This window comes from Aedes aegypti, chromosome 2 (genome assembly GCF_002204515.2).
Source record: "Aedes aegypti strain LVP_AGWG chromosome 2, AaegL5.0 Primary Assembly, whole genome shotgun sequence".
NCBI classification, from domain to species: domain Eukaryota; kingdom Metazoa; phylum Arthropoda; class Insecta; order Diptera; family Culicidae; genus Aedes; species Aedes aegypti.
The window spans coordinates 74,808,181-74,822,368 of record NC_035108.1 but is presented as its reverse complement, the minus strand read 5'-3'; the positions used below and the strand labels follow the sequence as shown (position 1 = coordinate 74,822,368).

At 36.0% G+C, this 14,188-nt stretch overlaps 1 protein-coding gene and 3 non-coding genes across 6 annotated transcripts in view; all 4 read left to right on the top strand.

Moving 5' to 3' along the window:
* The first annotated feature begins 4,250 nt into the window (after positions 1 to 4,250).
* Positions 4,251 to 4,323, top strand: Trnak-cuu. The gene has a single exon. It is a non-coding gene; the product is annotated as a tRNA-Lys (tRNA).
* A 7,812-nt stretch (positions 4,324 to 12,135) lies between these two features.
* LOC5573767 overlaps positions 12,136 to 14,188 on the top strand; it is a 40,235-nt gene continuing 38,182 nt past the window's right edge. For 2 of the 3 annotated variants that reach the window (XM_001654746.2, XM_021841228.1), the window contains exon 1: positions 12,136 to 12,352. The gene's annotated coding sequence lies outside the window, so the exon portion shown is untranslated. Of the gene's footprint in view, positions 12,353 to 13,142; positions 13,537 to 14,188 lie in introns of those variants that run through there. The other variant, XM_021841229.1, reaches the window with a different exon arrangement.
* On the top strand, positions 12,906 to 12,977 carry Trnap-ugg. Its single transcript has one exon. It is a non-coding gene; the product is annotated as a tRNA-Pro (tRNA).
* Positions 13,679 to 13,751, top strand: Trnak-cuu. The gene has a single exon. It is a non-coding gene; the product is annotated as a tRNA-Lys (tRNA).

Here is a 14,188-nt window from a genome sequence, read left to right as displayed (position 1 = left end):
ACGAAAATAACGTAGAAAATTCCAAATCAAATCCCGAAGGTAGCTCCAAATGAAATTCCAAAGCAAATCCCGAAAGAAATTCCAAAGCAAATTCAAAAGGAAATTCCAGAAAAATAAATCCGAATGGATTTTTGAAGGATGTTCCGAAGCGAATTCCAAAGAAAACTCGGACGAAAATTGCGCAGAAAATTCCAAATGAAATTCCGAAGCCAGCTCTAAAAGAAAATGCAAAGGAAATTCCATAAGAAATTTCAAAGGAACTTCCGAAGCGAATTCCAAAGGAAATTCCGAAGGCAATTCCAGAAGAAATTCCAAAGGAAACGCCGAAGAAAATTTTGAAGAACTGAAGAAGGAAATTCCGAAAGTAATTCCAAAGAAATCCAAAATAACTTCCTGAAGCAACTTACTGAAAGAAAATCATGAAGAAATTCCAAAGGAAATTCTGAAGTAAATGAGATATGAAGTTCCGAAGAATACAAAGAAATTTTAAAGGATACTCCTAAGAAAATTCCGAAAAAACAATACGAAGGAAATTCCAAAGTAAATTCCGCGAAAATTCAACGGAAAACAGTCCAAAGGAAACAATTCCAATCAATACTTCTAAATAAAATTTCGAAATCTCCATAGGAAATTCCAAAGGTTATTCCAAAGGAAATTCCAAGGAAACTCTATAACAAATTTGGAAGTAAACTTCAAACGAAATGCCGAAAGAAATTTCAAAGAGAATTTTGAAGGAAGTAATAAAGGAATTCCTAAGAAAATTCTGAAGAAAATTTGATAAGTAGCCCCAAAAAAAACTGCAAAGGAATTTTAAAGGATACTCCTAAGGGAATTTCGACGGAAATTCCAAAGTTAATTCCGAAGGAAACTAAAAAAAATCCAACGGAATTTCCGAAGCAAATTTCAGAAGAAATTCTGACGAAAATTGCGTAGAAAATTCCAAAGGAAATTCCGAAAAAAAACCCAAGGGAATTCCGAAGAACAATCCGTGGAAAATTCCAAAGGAATTTCCGAAAACTCCATAGGCAATTCCATAAAAAAATTCAAAGCAAATTCCGAATGAAATTCAAAAAGGAATTTCTAAGGAAATTTCGAAGAAAAGATCACAGCTCCAAAAGAAATTCCAAAGGAAAAATCGATGGAATCTTTCGAAAATACAAGGGAAATCCCAAAAAAAAAAAAATAAAAAAAAAAAATGAATAAAATTGCAAAAGAAATTCTGAAGCACATTCCAAAGGACATTCCGACGACAATTCTGAAAAATATCCAAAGCATATTCAAAAGGGAATTTCTAAGGAAATTCCAAAGAAAATTCCAAAGCAAATCCCGAAACAAATTGCAATGAAAAAAGGAAGTTAAAAGGAAATTTCGTAGAAAATTTCTAAGGAATTTTCTATGGAATATCCAAAGCAAATTTGTAAGGAAATTCTCAAGAAAACTCTGTGGAAATTCCAAAGAAAATTGTAAAGGAAATTTCTAAGAATATTCCGCAGTAAATTTAAAAGGTCCAAAAGGAATCCCAAATGAAATTCCCAAGAAAGTTCCAAAGAAAATTTCGAAGGAATTTACAAAGTAAATTCCAATGCTTCGAAAGAAATTCCAAATAATATTTTGAATACAATTCTGAAGGAAGCTCCAAAGATAATAACACAGGAAATTCCGAAACAAACTCTAGAAGAAATTCGGAAGGAAACTCCAAAGCAAATTTCGAAGGAAACTCAAAAAGAAACTCCGAAGTAAATTTCGAAGAAAATTCCAATGAAAAGTTCAGAGTGAAATTCCGGAGGACACCTCATAGGAAATTTCGAAGGAAATACCACAGAAAATTCAAAAGGGCACTTCTAAAGATACCGAAGAAAATTCCACAGGATATTCCGAAGCAAATTCAGGATAAATTTCCGATTTTGATAAAAATTCCGTAGAAAAAAAAGGAAATTTCGTAGAAAAGTCAAATAAAAATTTTTAAAAGGAATTTCGAAGGAAATTCCGATTAAAATTCAAAAGGAAACTCCAAAGAAAATTCCGTTGAAAACTCCAACGAAAAAATCCATATGAAATTCCGACGAAATTTCTTGAAGGAACTTTGTTACATCTTTGAAGAATAAACGAGAACTGATTGTCAAAACTTGAATTACCTACGTTGTCACAACCGAATCGCGTGTACTATAACAAGCAGAAGGCAACGTACTTTTGTTTCTGGAATGAAGGAGCCCAAGGCTGAGAATCTCTTTTGAAAATATAAACTAAACACTTTTGTTGCCCTACATCGTCGCCCATCAAGCTATTGTCATAATTTGTATACGTCAAAAATTATTTCATTCCTTTTTTATCTGTATTTTGATTATGGCAGTTAGAGTTGTGCTTCACTGAATTCACTGATGATTGAAACGTTTTATTTTAACTATTCAAAAGAAACCCTTAATGAAAATAGCTTAACGAAGAGTTGCATGCCAATGAAGAATCATGATTCAAAACTATACAAACAAAGTTGATTTGTTAGATCTATTGAGAATATTTTACAAATTAAATGATCACCCTTGTGCAAAACTGAGGACAATAGCCCCAATGAAATATCACATATTATACATTAACAGTGGCCTACGATGACATAGGAGATGTTTAATTACTCTTGTATTTACTATTCCATTCAAATACTCAATTTTTTTTTAAAGAATCACCGTAATTGAATATGAGTGAGCCTTCCCAATGAAATATCACGAATCTAATGAAGGAAATGGCCTACGATGATGAAAGAGGTGATAAAATACTATTGTTTTTAATATCCCATTCAAATTATGATTTTTCGACAGAAAGGCCCACCGTAATGGAAAATAAGTGAACCACCCTAATAAAATACCACATATAAAATGTAGAAAATGGCTGACGATAATGTGAGAGATGTTCCAATACTATTGTCTTCAATATTCAATTAAAATTCTATTTCTTATTTTTTTTTTATTTTTTAACAAAAAGGACCACCCTAATGGAAAGTAAATGAACCACCCTAATGAAATATCACATATCATATGCTTTCAGTGGCCAACAATCATATATGATATGTTTCAATACTATTGCCTTGAATTTCTCAGCAATTGAATTCAAATCGTTCATTTCAAATTCAATTCTCTCCCCCAACTCAAAAATTTACTAAGTCCCAAAAGGTCGATTTTTTCAAAAAAAAATTTTTCCAAATAACATGCATTTCATGCATTTCTAAGACATCTGGCATCAAAAAAAAAAATTTCGATTTCGGAAATTTCATGTACGGGGGGGTAAGTTTGGCTTTTTTGACCCATGAAAAATATCCAAAGGGGGGGGCCTTTGGATATTTTTCATGGGTCAAAAAAGCCAAACTTTGACCGCTTTGGGGGTCCACTTAATGAAGTCCGATTGAGCTCAAATTTTGCATGGGGACTTTTTTCGAGGAGACAAAACTTTTGAGCCCTACCTTTTTTTGAAATTCGATGGCAAAATTTTTCCCATACATTCCATTGGCACCCTAGTGAATATGCTGCTGGATGAAATCAACTCGCTATTTATCGTGGGGATGTAGCTCAGATGGTAGAGCGCTCGCTTAGCATGTGAGAGGTACGGGGATCGATGCCCCGCATCTCCAGTAGAAATTTTTATCGATGCGGGAACATATGTAGTTGAATCAATATGGCGTTGCAATAAAATTCTCATCGCGGCTCTTTTCCATTCATTCACTTGCATATCCGTGGTTGGATTTCCGAAAATACATAACCATAACCCCTGCCAAATTTTGATCACTAAATTCGTAAGTAGGGATAGCAAAACCAGAAATTCCTGTTCTCCTTCTCACCCCTGTTCAGGACTTTTTTTTCAGGACATTCAAACTGATAATGTTTATGTAATGTGCAAAGTTCGTGATTTTCACTTAGCTGAATAGTTGAAAACATTTAAATAAAGATTATAAATAACTTACAAGAATTTTTAATATCACAAATTTATATTGATTAAAATTTCCAATAGAAACGATCGTACTGATTAGAAACAAAACGGGTGACAAGAAATAAATTCAAAGGGATTCCGTCCAATTTGATTCTAATTGAACGGTCGATCCGTCTGACTCAAGTCATCCAACTTTTATTATTTTTGCATGGACGTTATTCAAGTTCAGTTGAAGTAAATCATGATGATGTTCTCCATCACTGGTCATGAACACAATTGCTACAAACACTCCTGTATGAATTAAATCACATTGTCATAATTATGCACCAGCGTCACCAGCCCGGCTAGCTCAGTCGGTAGAGCATGAGACTCTTAATCTCAGGGTCGTGGGTTCGAGCCCCACGTTGGGCGGCGATCATTTTACAAAACTGGCGGTTCTTCTTTATCGTCGGCATGTGAATAGAAGAACACTTGATCGATCCAAATTGCTTTGTATGCACTATGGGGATGTAGCTCAGATGGTAGAGCGCTCGCTTAGCATGTGAGAGGTACGGGGATCGATGCCCCGCATCTCCAATTTATATTTTTTTGTGAGATTTATATGAAAATGTCTTATGACATACTCGGATGATCATCAATTAAGATTTCTCGATAAAGCGGTTTCCAGCAATCAATTAATTTGCAGGAATCTCCAGTCAAATTCAAGATGGGCTCACTTTGCATCAAGAGCAATATTATCGCCTTCTGTTAGGCAACCCGCGCTTCTCACGTCTATAAGTGGCTAACGATGACTTCCTTCCATTACCGTTTGTTCCGCATTTTCTGTAGTTAGAACACTACTCTGATACTTTTCAACAACTATCCCAGCACTCTACGTCTTATAAAAGGAACATTAGGAAGGATCGGAGCCATTAGCAATGAGTTTTGATTTTCGGTCTGGCGTAAATTAATTTCCACTTTCCTGCCAGGACGGACGGGACTGGCTGTCATTAGCAACCACAACTTGACCATTAACTGCTGTCTCGTTCCTTTGAATGGTGGTGGTAACGGATCCCATACCAATCTGTATGTTTCACTTTCCATCGTATTTCAGGCAACCGCTTCTCACACATGCCTGGCCGAAAGATAGGGAACTTTCTGTTGATTAACATTTTGTTTTGTTTTCGCTGTATCTGTAATGCTACGAGTTGTTTGAGCCTGACAGCTTGCGCCGTCCAAGTTTAAATTCGATTTGCGGTTGTAATGGTTGTTTCTCGTCTCTACCTGCTTTGCGTGCGGTCAGTCGATTTAAGACTTTAACCGAGGTGTTTGCGTGTGGCCGAGATTAGTCGAACGAAAATAGATTCGAATAAGAAAACAAAACACAGAAAGGGGTGTGGGCATGTTTTTAAAATAAACTTTACAGGTATGATCGTATTAATGAATTAGTTCACACTTTACATGAAGAATTTCAATCGATGTGTGAAATAGATCAACAGGTTAGTGAATGTTTACTTGAATTGCACCAATGCGTGATAAAGGAATAATTCGATTTGTGGTTGTCATTAAAGCACCGCACGCTTCTTTGTCATAGCTGTATGTTTACTTCGAATACCAATCAATGATTCCTGCTCGTATTTCGTTTTTACGGTGCTCTTCAGACGCATATTATCAGAAAAAAAAAAATCTACAACAAATATGTGCTCACAAGCCAATTTCTGTTACTAAACATCCAGGTTGTATATAAACAATCCTAGGTCCCGTTTTAAAGTTACGGAATGGATATTCTAACGAAAACATTGATATCTACAAGAAATACACTATCAAACGCCTCTCATGAGGCGTAATTGTTAAAAACGATATTTTTAAGTTCATTCAAATACCGTTAATCTGTATATAATAGGGTAGATGTACCAATAGTGGAGGCATTAAGCACGATTAAACTTCATTTAACCGCCTAAATTCAAGAAGCGCAATTAATGTACATATTTATGTTGTAAAGGGAAGTAACGACCATTGACTTAATGAGAAAAATGATTTCATCGCAGTAACCCACTGCATGTCAATGAAAAAAAAAAATACCTACTTAATTTGTGTTCCTATAGTTGCGGTATCCATAGTTTTCTTATGGGATCCTCTACTATATGAACACTTTACCGCAACTATTGGTACAAGCAAGTAAAGTTTTAGCTATTTTAGTAATGTTTCATCAATTTTAAAGCAATTTGAACGCTCTTCTCAACTATTCCGTGTATCCACATGCCAATACGTCGATTGGCAGTGTCGGTTCTGTGGTTAATGTAATAAAATCAGTGAAAACGGCACTACCGCAACTATAGGAACACCCACAACTAAGGGAACACTTACCCTACGCTTGATGACAAACTAAAATTACAAGCAAGTTTATCTAAATTAAATGCTTGTTAAGGCTCATTGCATTGTGATACGCAGTAAGTGGTGTGTTAAATAAATTGAAAAAAGGAGATAAAGCAGTGTAAGCCAGAGAAACTCTTGTGAAAAGAAAAGAATTACTGGTATTAACCCCTCTACCGGCAGTTTATTTCTTTACCGCTAAGAAAATATTCAAATCGCGATAACTTTTTTGTTTCACCATATAGGGAAACTTAAGGCTTCGGCACCATTCGACTATTATCGGCAACCAAATTTCAAACGCCAAATTCATAGTATTATTCTATCAAAACACGTCAATGAAAACATTCAGATGATTCTTTGTTGTGTCCGCTTCCCACTGACGAGATTTCCGAGACTGAACAAACAATACCGCCAGAGATGTCATAAATTCAAATGAACACGCCTCAAAATGCGACTGATTTAAAGCTGCCGAAGAGATTCACCAGCAGTTCTCATGGGAAAGTTGCCGAAAAGAATGAAGCTGCCGACAATAGTTACACTGTCAAGGGATGTTCACAGCGTTGTAAAAACGTTTCCAAAGGCATTTTGACAAGTCTGTCGGTGTGAATCGATAGAGGATTGAGCAACGCATAAATGTAAACAGACAAACATGGAATTTATCTGCTGATGTCCGAGAATATTACAAAAGAAGCGTAGCATCGGCTTAGACTGCCGAGAATACGTAAGTTCCCCTATTTGCAGCATTTTTCCACAAGCTATCAAAAAACTCTTCTTGTTTCAGAATATGCGTCAATATTTATAATTCGTCATCTAGATACTGAGATATTCCAATATTCCTTAGGGGACCGACTCGTAGCCATAACCGACGTAAATATATCAAGCTACAGAATTTCCATAGTATTCGGATATTCACTCTTTGGAATGATACATTGATGCGGATATGTTGTGAATAAATGAAGCAATTTTTTGCAGACGTCTTTGAGTAATAAGCTTTTATGTTTCTGGTACCAAGCTGGACAATCAAAGATATTGAAAACTTTAAAAATCCTCATATCGTAATTTTCAGATTTCTCCAAGAATACTGAACCGATTTGTTTGATTTTTTCAGAGTAGCTCCTCATTACCACCTGACATTGTATAGTACATATTTTATTTTTTTGATAAATTGACCAGGAACAAAATGGTCGCCAAAAACATGTCGGAATATCTTCAAAACTAGATCATCGATGATTAAAATTGACACGGATTCTTAAACTAGAAGAGTTTTTTGAGATTTTGTGAAAAAATGGTGCAAAAATATCATGGAACAAAAAAGTTATCGCGATTTGAATATATTTTAGCGGTAAAAAATGAAGCTGCCGGTAGAGGGGTTAACTTCTTTCATGGAACTTAGAAAAAAAATATATGTCTGTTTCAATATAAGTCTAACGTAGAATAGCTACATGCTTGCTATAGGTCGTACCAGCTTAAAACAGAATATTCTAGATTGTACAGTTTTAAGAGCTTCAGAAACGAACGTTACATCTTTATAGAAATGGTTCATTGTAGGACTCAGTTTGATTTTCAGTTTTGGTTACCAGAGAATAAGTCACATGAACAGAAAACTGAAAATGTCATAAGTTTTGCGAAGTCATTAGCGAAAAAGAGTATTGATCGAGAAAAATCAATGTCGATATAGGTATTATATAACTTTGGGCAATCAAGTGGACAAACCGAATTCTTAAAACATTTCATTGTTCATCATTCCACAGTTAATACTTTTTTAAGGATGGCCATAGAATACCAGAGCTAGTTTTTGAGGTTTTGTTGATACGGTATGAAAAAAAAAACAGTTTTTATGAAAAATTAAAAAAAAAATCAATGCTTATCAAACATATTAGTTTTGAAATTGCATTGGAAGCCTATATGCAATCCCAGCCAACAAATATGTTCACATAACTGAGACTTCAAGCGAATAAAGTGAACACTTATTCGGTAAAAACAAATCATATAAAATGCACACATTCCCTCTATTCGCACAAATCTGGAGGCGATATACGTACATTTCAGAGAATTTATCATGGTCAGTACAACTCCAGACAATTTGGTTTGGCGATCACTATAATTTCATGTATGATTGTGTATTGCAGTTTATATGACTTAATTTTTACAAACAAATAAAATAAAATTTAAACAAATAAAATAGTACGATACAAGCCTCAAACCATTGACCTGTAGATTACTAGCCTGATACACTACCACTATACCGCGCAGTTGTTGTTACAGAATTTGGTCTTTAAGCAAATATAAATGAAACACTGTAGAGCATCGTATGTGAATGTTACCAATCTTAATTGTCATTTGGCAAAGACCAAACCACTGAAGGTTTCATGTTAACAGTTTGCAGTTGGAACGAAGTGCAGCAATTTGTTATAGACCTCTTACGAAAATACTGATGCAAAGTGATTTCATCGTTTTTCTGTTGAACGTTGATGTTCTTTTAACCAGTAAGTCAATACCTATGTTGATGAATTCCACCTTTTCTGTTTATGTTGGGTTCTTGCCTTATATGACTTTATTTCTACATCAGATGGACTCATATGTAATCTCACATTGATGATTATAATAGAGTCATAACAAGTAAAAAAGAAATCGTAATGGAATGGCAGTATGAAGTTACATATTTGGTCAGATTAAATTGGAATTCTATAAGATGCAAATTCAAGTCAGATGAAATTGATGGCTCCATTAACGATTTCAATCAATTCAATTTTGCATCATATCCAATTTCAAAGAAAATTGTACAATTATACAATTTGAAATTAACATCCTTATATGTTCTCTGGTTTGCTGGGATCACATCCATTTTACAACGTAATCAGATTCGAATGACTAAAACGCTAAGATATAAAGGATTGACCGTGATAAATATATTTAATTTGTTTACCGGCATATCGGTCTGTTTTTGCTCAACGAACGAGTGTACGATTCTGTTTTTGCACGGGAGATGTGTACCGTGCAAAAAAAATTTCTGTTCAAAATTTCAAAAAAACCGTGCAAAAAAGTAACACCAGTTCTTGACGTTTCATACAAAAATAAGGTTTTGGCGAAAAAAAATGTATGAAAACTTTTTTTGCACGGCCGTGTAAAACAAATCCGTGCAAAAATAGAATCGGGAATAGGGAGCAAAGATAAGAAAGCAATGAAAACTAGATGGACAATTACCGTCAGGGACCGACGATAGAAATTGAATTAGATTCCTTACGGTACCTATCCATCTAGTTTTCATTGCTTTCTTCTCCCTGCTCCCTATTACTTTGAGCAAAAACAGACCGATATGTCGGTAAACAAACTGAATAAAATGCTAAGAACAACAATTCTGGTAGAAATTAAACTCACTGCCCCCAGTGTGGTGAAATAACCGAGATGTATCGGCACTCACTCGCAAAACCAGAGTGCAAAGCACGTTCCAAAACTTATCCCTTTTTTTAATGAATCAAATCGATTCTATCGATTGCTAGCATACGGTAGACCAGGTTGACACCCAACCCACTAATTGCGACAGCCTTAAGGTGACAGGAACCGTTGATTTAAAAAAAAACTCTAGAGAAAAAAAAGTTCTGATCAGTTCTATAGAAGTAGCCATTTTGCAAAACAGCATTAATTTCATAGTAAAATAAGCCATTTTCATTGGTTATTCATGATTTTCCATAGAGTACATTAGGTTTTCGAGAGTGTAGGCCATATTTCTCTCCACTGACTTATTCTTCTTTATGGAGAATTATGAATAACTAATAGAAATGGCCTATTTAAATATTGAATTTATAAACTGTTGCACTAAGTTTATAATTACTTTAAAATGGTTGGAGTTGTGATTATGATAATCATTATTGTTGAAAATAGTTTCAAGATTCTTATTCTTATTATCATCAAGGCGTAGTTGATTTGCAAAAAAAAATATTGAAAATCGACCTAAAGTATTCTTAAAACGAACTAAGGAATTTCATACAAAACGAACCCATTAAGGGGTCTATTTTATAAGTCGAGTCGATCAAAATGACTCGACTAGAGTCACTGTCGACCGAAAAATTTGCTCGACACGGCTCTGTCACTCGAGTTTTTCAACTGTTGTCACTCTATGTGACTGGATTACTATGGAAGTCGACGGGTGACATCTGAAATATGCATGCTTACTTTGATCGACAGTGATTACAGACGAGTCACACGAATCTGCTCGATTTACAAACGCAAGTACTAAGGTGCACCTAACTGTCCAAAAAAAATTTCAACTTCATGATGATACTGGCTTTGTACAGTATGGCCCATAAAAAAATGCGAAAATCGTCACATCATGTTTTATGGTAGTTTTTACATAGAAAATGTGAATGAAACATAAATATTATTTATTACTTGTATTGTATAATCTATTTAGACTCAGTTTATCGCTTTGAACATGATTTTTATCTGTTACTTTCACCTTACCAGAGAGGAATTGGAAGCATACCTTCAAATTTTATCATGCGGACGTCGAGATCAATATCTGTGTAATGAAAGCTCCTATAACATCAACGATGACGTCAGCTTCTTCACAGGCCTTGTCTCCAGCATACGTCCATATCAAATGATAGAATTGGTTCATACTTGGGTCATTGGAGACTTGAACATATTTTCGAAAAAATGGCTCATTTTGGGGAGCTTTGATTGAACTTTCATATAAGTGTGATAAGCGGCTCCGTTTTGCTCAAAACCTATGAGCTAGTATTGATGTAAGTTGTCTCGAGCCAAAAAAACAAATTTCATCCTCAAAAATCTTTTATAGTCCTCTGTATATATTTTTTATTCAACTTTAACAAAAAAAATAAGACAAATCAAACCTATAAAACGCAAATGCCCTAAAAACTATGACCCTGGCAAAATATTTTATTGTGATCATGAAAAACACGTTCTATAAGAACTCCTCTATCCTCTGATACCAAACAAACTAAAATTTTCTACAATAAAGTGTGGTTTTTGAAGGTGGAAAAATTATCACCAGAGTATACGACAATCGGACTCTGTTTCTTGCTTTGGGCGGACAAAACCTTTTAGCTTTTTTGCTTTATTACGTTATTTAGGACAGTAAGAAAAATATAACAAAAATTGTCCTGGATAGCGGAGTTATGTAATAATATACTACAATAATCATAAATTACATTCACTACAAAAACAATGAAAATATCGCTTGTGGATGCTATATTCACGTTCAAACAATTTTCGCATTTTTTTTATGGGCCATACTGTACTTCCTCTTATCGTAGGAGCCTTTCCATGAAGCATCATGATATTGTGACAAATAGTAATTGAATACATTTAATGACGATTAGCATCATTCTTAAACTTCATTCGGCGAAACTCAAAATATTGTTGATCTGTTATTTCAAGAACCCTTTCACTCAGTGGGCAAGAATTCTTATGGAAAGTCGCTTTCAACCAAGTTTACATTGTATGTTTCTTCTGGTAATAGTGATACACAAAAAGCTTTGTGAATATCACTGTTTTTATTTAAATCAGTGGAATGATATCTGTCATCAAAAAAGCGTAACTTGCAGTTTAACTATAAAAACTGACTGATGAGCACAGGTTTGACTATGATTTTTATTCTGATAATAACAGTCTGGGGAGCACCGTGATTTTCCGTCTCGTACCTCGAAGCAAAGTGCAACAACACTATCCATCGCAGGAACCCCGTTACCAAAGCGAACACTCTGGACTGGCTGTATTGTGGCGCAGCAGGCCGTGGTGGATGTCGTGGTGAAATGAAGAACGGGGCGTTGTTGTTGTTGCCTCGGTCACTGTGTGCGAGACGAGCGAGGTAAGGTGTTGTGTGTTGGTTGCTTTGATGTATCGAGCCCACACTTCTCGAAGGTAGTCACCGTCGTCGTCGTTTCGCAGGTCGTCCGCAGCATAGCCTACTACTCATTGATGATGTGAGTCAACCAGTCAGTTCGGTCAGTTCGCAGTTAGTTTGTTAACGAACTTCGTGAAGCGTCATTTTTCTCAAGTCTCCGGGAAAGTATCGTGTCTCGTGCGGTTCCAGATTGACGTTTTTCGGTGATTTTTATTGCGAAAGGTGAGTTTTCCCAATCTGGCCGGTTCGATGTGATGAAGTGAGTGGATGATAGAGTGGAAAACCCAACCCGAAATTGGGAAGCACGGTGATGAGTTGGAGTGAAGAATTTGGAGGTTTAATTAACGCACCACACCCATGATGAAGTGATAGAGATGCAGCAACCTGTGCGACAAAGAAGATCAGTGGAATGCGACCGGTTTGAGGGGGATGGATACTGATTGGAAGATCATACTTTTGACAGATATCTGGACAAAAACCTTATCCGGAAGCTACGACATACATGACCCAATTAAAAGAAGTCGTTCCCGTCGATTCCAATTGGCAGATTCATAGCTACGTGATCATTCAACTCATGTTTTGCGCCCGTCATAAGTGCACTTGGCAATGTTGGTGCTGTATGCATTTCACGTCGGCTCAAGTCGCTACCAATACCGCCGCATAAGTATGTTATGAAAACACGTTGGGCATGCGATTGATCAACGCCTTTTCGTATAAGATTTCTTGTTGGAATTTCACCTTCTTCAAGGCTAGTGCCCAGCCTACTCTACCAAGCGGCTCAATGGTCTAGGGGTATGATTCTCGCTTTGGGTGCGAGAGGTCCCGGGTTCAAATCCCGGTTGAGCCCGGATTTCTTTTTTCCACAAGCTATCTGGTTTCCTTTTTCGCAATTCAACATCACTTTGAGTGGGAATTATGTTCAACGTTAATCTGCAGATAAACAGATACAGCTCCCCCTGCTTCGATTTCGACAACAAATAACCATCTGCTAGTCGTTTGGGAGTTGCCGGTGGTGGTGATTCCTAAATGGATGCGACAAACGTGCTCGGAATACACATTGAAATCTGCGGTAATAGTGGCAGTTCGTAGTGCGGTGTGTCTGGTGTGATTATCGTCGTCTGGCTGGCGTGGTGCCGCCTTCTGCAAATGCTGACTGAGTGCTGCTCAAATGAGAAGCGCAGATTATTTTGCATGTATGGTGAATAATATATGAATGCAGATACGAAGTGTTTTCAGTTGATTATATGCGATATTGGTTAAATTAAAGTGCTTTGAAACGAACATCAACGAACAGAGTGTAGTAATGAAGGCATTTAAATTCCTATAAGATTTTTGAATTGTTTCCGCGCAACTTTAAATCAAAGTGGAATAAATTAAAGGCGTTAATGCTCAAAAGAAGTAATTGAGTGAGTAATCGAAGCTGTGATAGTTTCAAGTGAAAATCAATCAGTGATCAACTGGATGAGTGATTCGAAGCCGAAGAGTCAGTAGCCCTTCATGTCTAAATGATTGGTTTAACATGAGCTTTTAGAATTGCATTACACACATGCCCGGCTAGCTCAGTCGGTAGAGCATGAGACTCTTAATCTCAGGGTCGTGGGTTCGAGCCCCACGTTGGGCGGTGATCTTTTTTATGTGGTCGAACTACTTTATCGATATTATTGGATGCATGGTGAATGTCGTGTAATTGGTACAGTGTTATTGAACGCGAAGCGTATATGGGGATGTAGCTCAGATGGTAGAGCGCTCGCTTAGCATGTGAGAGGTACGGGGATCGATGCCCTGCATCTCCAAATATTTTTTTCAGTGTTTAGTGGTTCAATTGAAAACCAAAATTAATTGAAGTTAGTATGCATGTATAGAAGAATTTAGATATTTTTTTCATTTTTATGGGCATTTTTCATTGTTTTATAGTATTAAAAATCAATAACCTGTCATCTTTTTACAAAAGTTCTTAGTAAGTTTTTGGTATAGGATAAAATATTGTATGAATAAATCGAAAACTAGAGATATTTCGATATTTTGTGCGTTCCTCAGATAGATTGAATTGAAGCAAAC